This window comes from Hypomesus transpacificus, chromosome 4 (assembly GCF_021917145.1).
Source record: "Hypomesus transpacificus isolate Combined female chromosome 4, fHypTra1, whole genome shotgun sequence".
Lineage (NCBI taxonomy): Eukaryota > Metazoa > Chordata > Actinopteri > Osmeriformes > Osmeridae > Hypomesus > Hypomesus transpacificus.
The window spans coordinates 2,839,971-2,851,160 of NC_061063.1; the positions used below are offsets into that span (position 1 = coordinate 2,839,971).

The 11,190-nt window shown below is 43.6% G+C and overlaps 1 protein-coding gene across 1 annotated transcript in view; it reads left to right on the top strand.

Annotated features, from left to right (window-relative positions):
* The window catches only part of LOC124467397 (zinc finger protein 704-like), a 16,893-nt gene extending 14,644 nt beyond the window's left edge, over positions 1-2,249 (top strand). The window contains exon 7 of the mRNA XM_047019680.1: positions 1-2,249. This exon is cut by the window's left edge and continues 1,602 nt beyond it. The gene's annotated coding sequence lies outside the window, so the exon portion shown is untranslated.
* The last annotated feature ends 8,941 nt before the right edge of the window (positions 2,250-11,190 follow it).

The following is an 11,190-nucleotide window of genomic DNA, read 5'->3' on the forward strand; positions in this document are numbered from 1 at the left end:
CTACACCTTGACGTGTCCAGACAGGACAACAGTCACGCCTTGCTAACGAGGTGAAATAAGGAATCACCGCAGTCGTGTTCATGACATGTATATCTGTAACCTATCAATACACTGCATGCTCCTGAACGCAGCCCTCGCTCTCTTTTCACCTTGGGCTGTACACTCCAACGAAGGCACCTACTATGCTCCCATTTCAGTTCATTCAGTCCAACAGCAGCTTATGAACTCACTTGCAAACCCCACTCTCTGATCGACATCCTCAAGTTATTCCGAAACCCTGGAATGACGGATGTCATTTCGTTTGACTCTACGACTCCTATTTAGTCCTTCTGTTCGTGTCAGTGATATGTGGTTATCTTTTACGCGTAAAAGCTAAATGTTCTCAACTGATTTTTGACGTTTGGCTTTAAAGGCCACCTGTTGGAGAAAGAGCGGTAGAGTTCAATGCGGAGGGGCGAGAGGCAAGAATGAATTGTTGAGCCATTTTCTTTCCCTGGTTCGGCACTACGTCTTGGAGCGAGTCCAGCTTGCCTCAGTCCTAGACGAAAAAATCCGAATTGTTTTACTTATTACTTCTGTGAGAAAAAAAACTTTCTTTTGAATATTCTAAAAAATGTACTGCCATTTTGTGAACACGTTGTTGTAGACAAATCTATATATACTTAAAGAAAAAACATGTTTTACATTTAAGGGAGGGGGAAAAAAAAAAAAAGATTTGGCTGATATCATTGTTTTTATACTTAAGACTTATAATTTGTTGTGTTTTCATGTTCTGCTGAAAGAAATATCCTTGTAACAGTGGCAACTACACAGGTAAACTGTCATGTCGATCCAAGGCAAGCCTGTTTTATTTTGTACACATTGGTTGGGGTCGCTCATACACTGCACCAAGGGCTCACTCTGATTGGACGAACTGAACCATTCTATTAAAGTTCTGTCCAGCACAGTTAAAGGAGCTATGTCTTAGTGTGCATGTGGGCTATGACATCACAGCTTAATGTGAATATGGTGCACGATTACCATGCATACATTATGTTGAGTGTCAAAGATTGGACTATTCTAGTCTCGGCTATTTAGAACTAGATTGACAGGCCTCTGTTTGTGTGAGAGCCCCTGGAGCAGGTGTGTGGGACGCCACTGGTGCTTGGTGCTCTGCCCTAGCCCTCGCTGCCTTGGTGCTACAACAACCAATCAGAAGGCTGTGCCTGTGTCACAGGACCCCTCGAGGGTCAACCTTGACAAGTTCAAGGCGTCTGGGGGTCCCTATATCCAATCTCGTGTCAAAACAAACACAATTACGTCGGGAAATAACCAAACAGGCAACATCTCAGCTGTAGGGTTTTTGTTGTGTCGTTCGGGTCGGGTTGATGACATCAAATGCACTTGTCGTTCACCTTCTCTTCCCTTGTGGTGCTGTTGTTTTGTGTTCACATTGGTTCCCCCCCTCCCCCCATTGGTGCGTCTAGTATCATTGCAGCTACAGCTAGCAATACTAAAGTCCTCTCCAGAAACAATACCGAACTAGCTAGCTCCCTCCCTCCCTCCGCCACTGAAAGGATCCATCAAGCAACTCAACCTTGGCAGCTAAGTGGGACCACAGTTGAAGCTCATCGTCATGGTGAAATTACAATTACAAGGGTTGTAGAACTGTCCCAGGCAGGCTCGACACATCAACCATAAGGCCGATGTTCACTATGTTGCTCCCACTAGTGCGGTGCTTTCAGATCAACACTGTATACAACGGTGTGACAAGCAGAGAGGAGCCTTACAAGGTTTGTTTCTGGACCAGACGAAACACCAAATGGTGCTGCACAATTTAATGGGGTGATGGAGGTGCTAGCTAGCTAAACCCTCTGATGCTATTTCACCAAACATGTTTTTCTGACACAGTTAGACTATGTACACGCTGTTAACACTGTAGAACATGACAATAAAAAAACACCTGCAGCAAAGTAAACTCGAGTGTCTAGAACACCGTTTCGGTACATTTTATATGCGACCAATTCTGTCCTCCTTTACTGGCTCGTACAAATTATTTTCTTCTGTGAATGCATTTCAGTCAGTGTTGTCATTCAAATGAGAGATGCTGGCGAGGCAAGTCTAGGGGTTCTCCATCAAGCAAAGTCGTCAGATTGTTGTTCAATATTATAGTAAATGTTGTATGACAAGTTCAACACTACTGAAGAACAATACTCGACAAATGGTACACCGAGCCAAAGGTTTACGACTTCATAATAAAACAATGCCATTTCAAGAGTTTCCACTTGTTGTCAAACTCAGACTTCTATAATGGCTTCCCTTCATGTGTAAGTGGTAGAAATCAGAATGGAGGGGAGGGGGGGGGCTTTAATCAAAGAGCCCCTATGGGCGGACTTGTTCCAGAGTGAGTGATGTGAATACGTATGAGGCTGGATCGTCAACAGAGCGCTAGCTCACCACGTCTTTTGTTAATACATGTTTACTTCACCCATCAAGGACTGAGCTGCCCCTCCTTGATTTATAGGCTGCGTAAAACCAAGACAGCCTTCCCACAAGCGAAAACACTGGCAATGGTGAATTACTTGGCCCCCCAACATGCACAATGTGAATGTTTGCACACACACACACGTCATTCTTTTCCAAATACATGCATACCCAGTTCAATTTCTCCCTCTCACACACACCATTTTCACATTCATCCATATATCTGCTCCAATATGATGTTGTTTGATTCTTGTGATTATATGCAGTAGATCAGTTTACTAAATCAAATTTTATATTTTTCTTCATGGAACCAAACTATGAGGTTTAAACACTTTATATACAAATAGCAGAGTATTCATTCCTACATGGTACCCAAGTATAGTTCACAACAATGTATACCAGTTACAAAGTATAACATCTATATATCAATATATCTCAGCTACAACGTATAAGCAATGACATACAATGTTGGTGTATATTCATCCAGATATTTGAAACAGAACCTTCAGTGTTCCTCAGAAATACCACAGCACAAAAGAGCAACAGCAGGCGGGCTTCGCACAGTGTGTGTGTGTGTGTGTGTGTTTGTGTGCGTGTGGGAGCATAATTAGACTTCCATCCAGTCTCCCTGCACACACAATACATGGGCACGTCATGTTGAAAAGTCAACTGAAAGGGTCACCGAGTTCACCCCTTTAAACCTGTAAATAAGGAGATATGACAAACGACACAGACAAAAAGCAAATGGAAAGCAACAGAAATCAATGGGGGCAGCTGAGCTTGTTACAGTCAAGACTGCCTTCTATGACCCCCTGAGTCAGGCCGAGTTGCATTTAAAACAACTTAGCGTTCTCACCAACCATGGAAGCATTTCCTCAGCAACGTTGTTGACTGACAAGTAATGTGTGCCACGCCCCTCCTACTCTCTGCTGGGGTTGGAGTGTATCTTTTTGCTGATTATAAAGAGAGAGACGATTCCTTATGTCGGCTTTCAGGAATGTGTGGAAGGGTGAAGTCATCCTGTAAATGCTGATCCTGGATCCGTTTGACGTGTTCCTTGCTTCAATTGTGTTCATGGCAATGTTAGGGACCCAGGGGAATACGTTTAGGCAGGACTTGTAAAGTGTTGGGGAACACGAGTTGGACTGTGCCCTGGTGAATTCTGCCATAGGGCTGGATGACATGAATGAACGGGACTGTCTTTCGCCAGTGATTTCAAAAGCGTGAAAAAGTGGCGGAGATATATGGAGTGAGGGAAGGCCTCAAGTGCTGGCTGTTCTGAGTTCAGTAATTACATCTAGATTTAGACGGTGCTGTGATTCTTCCAGGAAGTCCTGTGCATGGAGGGGCCCCTTTGGATTTCCCCTTGTGGACGATGAAAGGGATGATTCTGTTTTTGTTTTTTCGTGTATGAACGATTGCAATGGACAGAGTGACTTCTGTACACCCCCTTCTCCTTCCCCTGTCTGTCATTTTTAGAAACAGTTTTTTGTTTCGATGCTTCTAGATGTTTTCAGTTTTTCCAAACATGGTTTCCCTTCGCCTTGAAGACGTTCTTTTCAAGAGAACTATTTTGACAAGTGATGAATGATTTTCGTAGGCATGTTTGGAAAAGCAGGGTACTATGTTTTAATTAATAGTGTGTTAAATCTGCAAGATGATCCATTTTAGAAGTGCTAAATTGCCCATGCTGGGTGTACGAGGTAAACTGATAATAGACTGTTGCCAGACAATTTCACTCCTGGCTGAAAAGAGTTTTAGAGCTATTTTCTATTAAAAAGCAACAGATCACCTACCGAGAAAAACAAATCCACTGTTCTTTCGTTATTCTGTAATTTGCTATCAGGCTATAACGGGCATTTAAGTGGCCAAACTAAAAAACTTCAAGGACCTATGTAAAATGGATCATCTCTCTTGGTTGCTAAGTCTATTACTATATGATAACCATGTTAACCTCAAGAACTCAATGACTGTCGCTCTGGGTTTTATACTCTTTTCCCCAGGCCTTCTGTATTACCTACGATCCTGTGATCTTTACTGAATTTGAATTAATGCATATGCATGCACATTTGCCGAAAATGACTTTATACGTATGTCTCTTGTTGCGGTGCCCATGCAGAAAGGATGCAAGCAGACTGGTTGCAACAGTTGGCCAATAAGAGATGTGTGGCTTTCAAAATAAGAGTCCCTATTGTTAACAATCGAGTCGTAGCTACTGCAAATGTGGGCATATTTCCCCCCTGTCCTTTGTTGTAACAGTGAACATCTTCTAGAGATCCTATAGGGACTTGTGGGGTGGATAGTAGTAGCCATGTGGTATGCCTTTATTTGTATTAGCTCAGGGCTACCTGCCAGAACAGGCTCTCCACTCTCCCTCTCATATTGAACTCTGAGAGAAATACAACAGTTAAATTGTCCTCTCTTTCTCAGTATGACTTGATGCAACAAAGTATGACAAAATGAAAAGATTGTGGAAAGTCCAATTACTGCGTATGACATCATGCTAGCCAATGTGGACACACATGGACATGTCCCTTGTGGGAGATACCCCACATCACACATGGGGATGCCCCTTGTAGGAGAGATACCCCACATCACACATGGGGATGCCCCTTGTAGGAGAGATACCCCACATCACACATGGGGATGCCCCTTGTGGGAGAGATTCCCCACATCACACATGGGGATGCCCCTTGTGGGAGAGATACCCCACATCACACATGGGGATGCCCCTTGTGGGAGAGATACCCCACATCACACATGGGGATGCCCCTTGTGGGACAGACACAACGCATCACACATGGCCTCGAAAGACCCGGCTTCTGTCTGCTCTCTGCCTCCTCTGAGCCCAAAACTCTGAGCTTTTCCTTCGTTTTAAGATTTCTGTGTAATCGTCTTGTTTGTGTCTGCAGAGAAAGTGCACAATTTATACCTGTATTTGCCATCCAAGTTTGCTTTATGCATATAAACTGCTTTATGTTGACCTATAGGGGGCTGGTCTGACCCATTTAAGTAGTAAGTATGTATGTAGGCTAATAGCCTGTAGTATCTAGCTGGAAAATACACAGTAAGTTACTGACAATGTGGCCTGGGCTTATCCTGTGTCTAAACAATGGACCATATGATCTGAACAAAAGTACTGGTCACCAGAGCAGTCTGATGAGGTCAGAGAGCGTTGTGTGTGAGAATGACCACCCATGGTATGTTCCATCTGCTCTGTGCAGCATGTGTGTGTGTGTCAGTGTGAGGTACGATGTGTCTGTTGGTGTGTGTGTGCTTGTGCACGTGTGTGTGTTAGCCACAAATACACCACCACTCCAGGGGGGTCAGAACCACCCATGCTAGTATTTGTTTACATAGCCTACCTTGATTCAACCCCTGCTGGCCCATATGCTAGGCAAAGGCCTGGAACGGAGATCTCTCTCTCTGTCTCTCTCTCTCTCTCTGTCTCTCTCTCTCTCTGTCTCTCTCTCTCTGTCTCTCTCTCTCTCTCTCTCTGTCTCTCTCTCTCTGTCTCTCTCTCTCTCATAAAATACATGTCAGAGCCTTAGGAAGCTGTTGTGGTGATAGAAAATAGCCCATCTAATGTTATGTTAAGACGCAGGGCTTATGCCCGACGTGACCGACGCATTATGAGCCGGCGGGTTTCAACGGCGATGCAACGTGTCTAGCAATGTAACGACAGCTTCGCGAATGCGCCCAGTGCTTATCTGGCCAACCCACACGCTGAGCTCTCATCTGCTTGTCTCCCGTGAGATGCAGCAATATGACTATGGTCAGGGGAGACAGTGAGACAACAGGTTTTGCTTTCACCGCTTTGAAAGAGCTTCACTGAGAATGTAGCCTAATCACCGAATCTAAGGAAAGCTCAGTGGGCAGCGGAGATGGTTACTCTTACGTGTTATTGAATAATGCATGAGGGATAGTGAACACACACAGCCCCCGAGTTGTCTGTTTAGGCCTATGGGTCTCTCTCTGTACACCACCTCACTTGGACCAATCATCACCTCCCATGGCTTCTCCTACCACTGCTACGCTGACGACACGCAGCTGTACCTGTCATTCCCTCCGACCGATCCAGGGATCTCAGCTAGGATTGAGGCCTGCCTCGCAGACATCTCCGCCTGGATGACTGAGCACCACCTCCAGCTGAACCTTGCCAAAACGGAACTTCTCATCATCCCGGCCAAACCCTCCATCTCCCATGACTTCTCAATCACCCTGGGATCTGCGACGGTGACCCCCTCATCCTCTGCCAGGAACCTTGGGGTTACCATGGATGACGAGCTCTCCCTCACGGCCCACATTGCTGCGGTCTCCCGGTCGTGCAGATTCACCCTCTACAACATCCGGAAGATCAGGAGATACCTGTCTGAGCACTCCACCCAGCTGCTTGTCCAAGCACTTGTCCTCTCCAAGTTGGACTACTGCAACTCGCTGCTCGCCGGTCTCCCATCATGCGCAACCCGCCCTCTTCAGAGGATTCAGAACGCAGCGGCCCGTCTGGTCTACAATCTACCCAGACGCTCCCACGTTACCCCGCTCCTCATCTCCCTCCACTGGCTACCCATAACGGCCCGCATCAGATTCAAGACCCTGGTACTGACCTTCCGAGCAGTGAACGGGACTGCGCCCGACTGCATCAAGTCTCTCCTGCAGCCTTACACCCCCACCCGCCACCTACGGTCTTCTTCAGACAACCGCATGGTGGTCCCACCTCTCAAGACCGCCCGGTCCCAGCACAAGCTCTTCTCCTGCCTGGCACCCCAGTGGTGGAATCAACTCCCCACCTCCATCAGAGACACGGACTGTCTCTCCACCTTCAAGAGAAGGCTCAAGACACACTTGTTCCGGGAGTACAATGGTACTTAGGAATGGTTTGCTGAACCCAACGCTAGTTTCCTCAAGGTTCACAATGACTCTTGCTTAGACTGTTGCTCTTGTTGGTTAGTGGTAGCTGATTTAAACTGTTGTATTCTTTTTCTAGTTAATCCTTCAGCTTTCCTACAGGTACACCTGCACTTAGAGATTAATGTTGTGTAATTTTTAACTTGTTTAACTACATGCTCTTATGGTTTCTTCCCTTTAGCACTATTTTTTGGTTGTTCACAATATGTACTTCTTGTTTTTGACTACCCGCAATGCTGTGGGGCTATCTTGTTGTTATTATCAGTGACCTATGCACTTTGTGAAGCTCTCTCTTGGAAGTCGCTTTGGATAAAAGCGTCTGCTAAATGAATAAATGTAAATGTAAATGTATGGGTAAAACAAACCAGAAACCATCTGTTTGTCCAACTTAATAAGAATCAACGCTGTCGATAAAATCAATAGTTTCACTGGTCAATTCTCTAAATCTCTTTATGGAACCACTTCCTTTCTCTCTCTGCCTCTCATTGGTTTTGAACAAAGCCCCATTACAAGTACAATATAATCTGTCTCTATTAACATGCATAACTGAGTTTGGTTCTGCGGAGGAGCAGAGGGGTTCCTTATGGCTGTGATATGGATACGTAGGGTTCGGACTAACTTTATTGGAAAGGTGTGTGTATGGCACTCACCAACACACCCACACCCACACCCACACACACACACACCCACACACACACACCCACCCACACACACATTGCATTCACAGGTACAGACCAGGCCCCAGACAGATCAATCTCCCCAATTCTAGGATAATGGAACTATAGTACCCAATACCTGACCAAACTTGAACAAATCACAACGTCCAACTGTGTTGTCACACACTGACACAAAAAAACAACTAGGTGATGCCAAAGAGGAAAGGAGGAAGACCGAAGTGTGTGTGTTTGTGTGCGTGCCCTCATTTCCAGACATCTAAATCTCAGAAGACAGCCATACCCCCTAGGTAGTGTACTACTTTTGACCGATGCCCTGATTCTGGGCCGTAGTACACTGAATAGGGCATAGAAAGATTGAGATAAAGCCAGACTTTCATGTAAATGTTCTCATCCATCTGAGTACTGAATGTTAAAATCTGTACAAACACACAAACACTTGAACACAAAGGCAATGGGGGTGTTGGAGTTTATATTAATAGGGCACTGCAATTAAAGTAAGCACCGGCAATATGTATTATCACGTTTCACAAACTGTACTCCAAGTCTAAAGCACCAACAAACTATATGTTTGTGTCAGTTTTCGCTTTCAGTTTTTGCTGTCTGACCTCAAATGAATATATAAAGGAGATCTCTGGTAAGGAATCATATTGACTGTTAACTCAACTGTCTGTACAGTTTATTTATGTGAATAGAAAACTGCCATTGTTATTGTGTGAAGGTAATTCATATGTGAACGGTGCTCTTTAGGGTGCAACTGTCGTTTTGATGTAAATACCGTGTTACTTATAAAGTCCTTGACAGAATCTGTTACTGACAAGAATAAAAATATACTTTTTTGGGCTAGCTGTTTACAACCTGTTTTGGACGTTTTTTCGTTATGTGAACGATTAACAAATTCTTCCAAAGAAAGAAAACACGAAAGAAAGAAACCATTAAGTAAAGGCGAATGTAACTCTCCGTAAAGACCTTTGAACAAATGGCCATCGTGTGCACATGTCTCCTTCTATTGACTTCACATTCCATGCAGGTTTCATCATGCCAAACACACCCGTTCCCACCCTGCCTCAGGTAATGATCACTACTGCTGACCGTGAGAGAGGTTCATCTCATGCCACGAGGGTTTCTCCCACACCACTAGTTTCATTGTGTGCTGACATGGCCGGATAGGTTGACGCTTTTAAACATGGCTGCCCTCTTGTGCTCCTGTGAGGTAACTGCGTGAGAGGATTACAATACACTTGGATGTTTTCTTTTTAATTCTCCTTTCTCTCTCTTGCACACGCACACATACACACACACACACGCACACGCAAATAGCATGACAATCTTAACAACCTTTTGTAGTGCTTTATTTAGCAGCAAACAAACAAACGATGATTTGGGCACACAAAGCATATACATCATCATCACCATCGTTAATACGTATATTAGGTGTGAACAGTTGCAACATATGACACACAACCATGACAAACGTGCTTTAGAATAGAAATTGTGATTGTTTAAAAAATATACTTTCATGTGTTGATTCTAAGTGACCCTTACCTGACTAAAGGAATTGAGACCGTGTTGAGGAAAACAATGGTTGATAAAGCGCTTAATCATTCAAGTCAAGGATTACCTACAGCGAGGGGATAATGGAATCTAATAACACATCTTTGCCCCATAACAACACGAAGAATTGACTTTTTATTTGTGGGTTGCGTGCAGAATATGTGGAATGTTTTACATTTGATATGTGGGATGGCTGACCGAGAGCAACCCCTTAAGAAAAACAACCCAGCTTGACCAGATGCCGCGTGAGCAACAGTGAAGAACCGAGCTGCAATCTGCTGCTGACTCCCTCCCACCCCAACACACCCTCAATTCCTGGAATTCAAAAGGCCACTGTTACTGTTTCTAAAGTGGCCATAATGCCATCTTCAACAGAACTGTCATTCCCAAATCGAATTTATACATGGGAATGAAATCACAGTCTTGGTGCAAAAGTCTCTCAACAGGCATTTAAAAAAATGTATCTTGAGGTATTACTACACTATCTACCAGGCGTTTAAAGCACACATAAGCCTGAAATATATGTAAACTACCAAAACTGCTTTCACCTATTCATTAGCACTATTGATGGATGTCAGTACAGATTGTATGGATGGTAAAGTAATACAAGACAGAATGCTGGATCATTTTAAAACCGATTCCAGCCAATGTCCAAACATGCTGACTATGAGAAATACTATGTAGCAATGTCCTGCTCCATGTTCATGTCTTTTTATACATGTGTCTCTCACAGGAAGACACTGCCCCTTAAAAATAATAGATCAAAATCAAACAAAAGAGGTACTTGACCCACTTTCCGTCACCCAGACAGAGCAGACTGAAATTAGGTTGTCTCATAAGAATTTTCCAGAACAGTGTCTATTCTTTGTCTCAGGCTCTATCTCAAAAAACCCTCAAATACAGAACATCAGGGTTTTAATTATAGATGAGACCAGTGCATCTGTGTGTGTGTGTGTGTCATTTGGCAGATAACATAATGACTGACATTAAAAAAATATTTTAATATTTTGTTCTACGCAAAAGAAATTGTGTAGAACAAGGACATGATATTCAACTGTCCTACTGACTAATTGTATTTTTCTCAAATGACTTTTGTCTTGACTTAATTCACTGAGAAAGATTAATCTAAACTACGTAATATTGCAACCACAATGAAGGGAAAACCTTTTTTTAAAAATTACCCAGTTTGGAACGATTTGGTTTATTCCGTGAAAAGGAAATGATCCCCTGAATAAAGGCTTGATGCCTGAATCATTTGCTCACTAGGGGGTGTTTCACAACATGAAACTGCTAAATGAGCAGGCTAACTGCAGGAAGATAGTTGATGAACCTCATTACTACGAAGTTAGAAGTGCCACATGGGTTATTATTAGTGCCTAGCAGCAGAGGCTAATTATTGCTGATAGGTCTTTTTTATTTATTTATATGCAGATATACCTCAAAATCTTTGTCTCCGGTTAACAGCTAAATGCTAGGCTATAATTGATGTTTGATTTATGATGCGCAATATACATATTACATTCTGTGCCATCCGTAATGTTTGCTCCAATCAATAGTTTCGAAGAAAAAAAAAGCACAGAATCACAATACA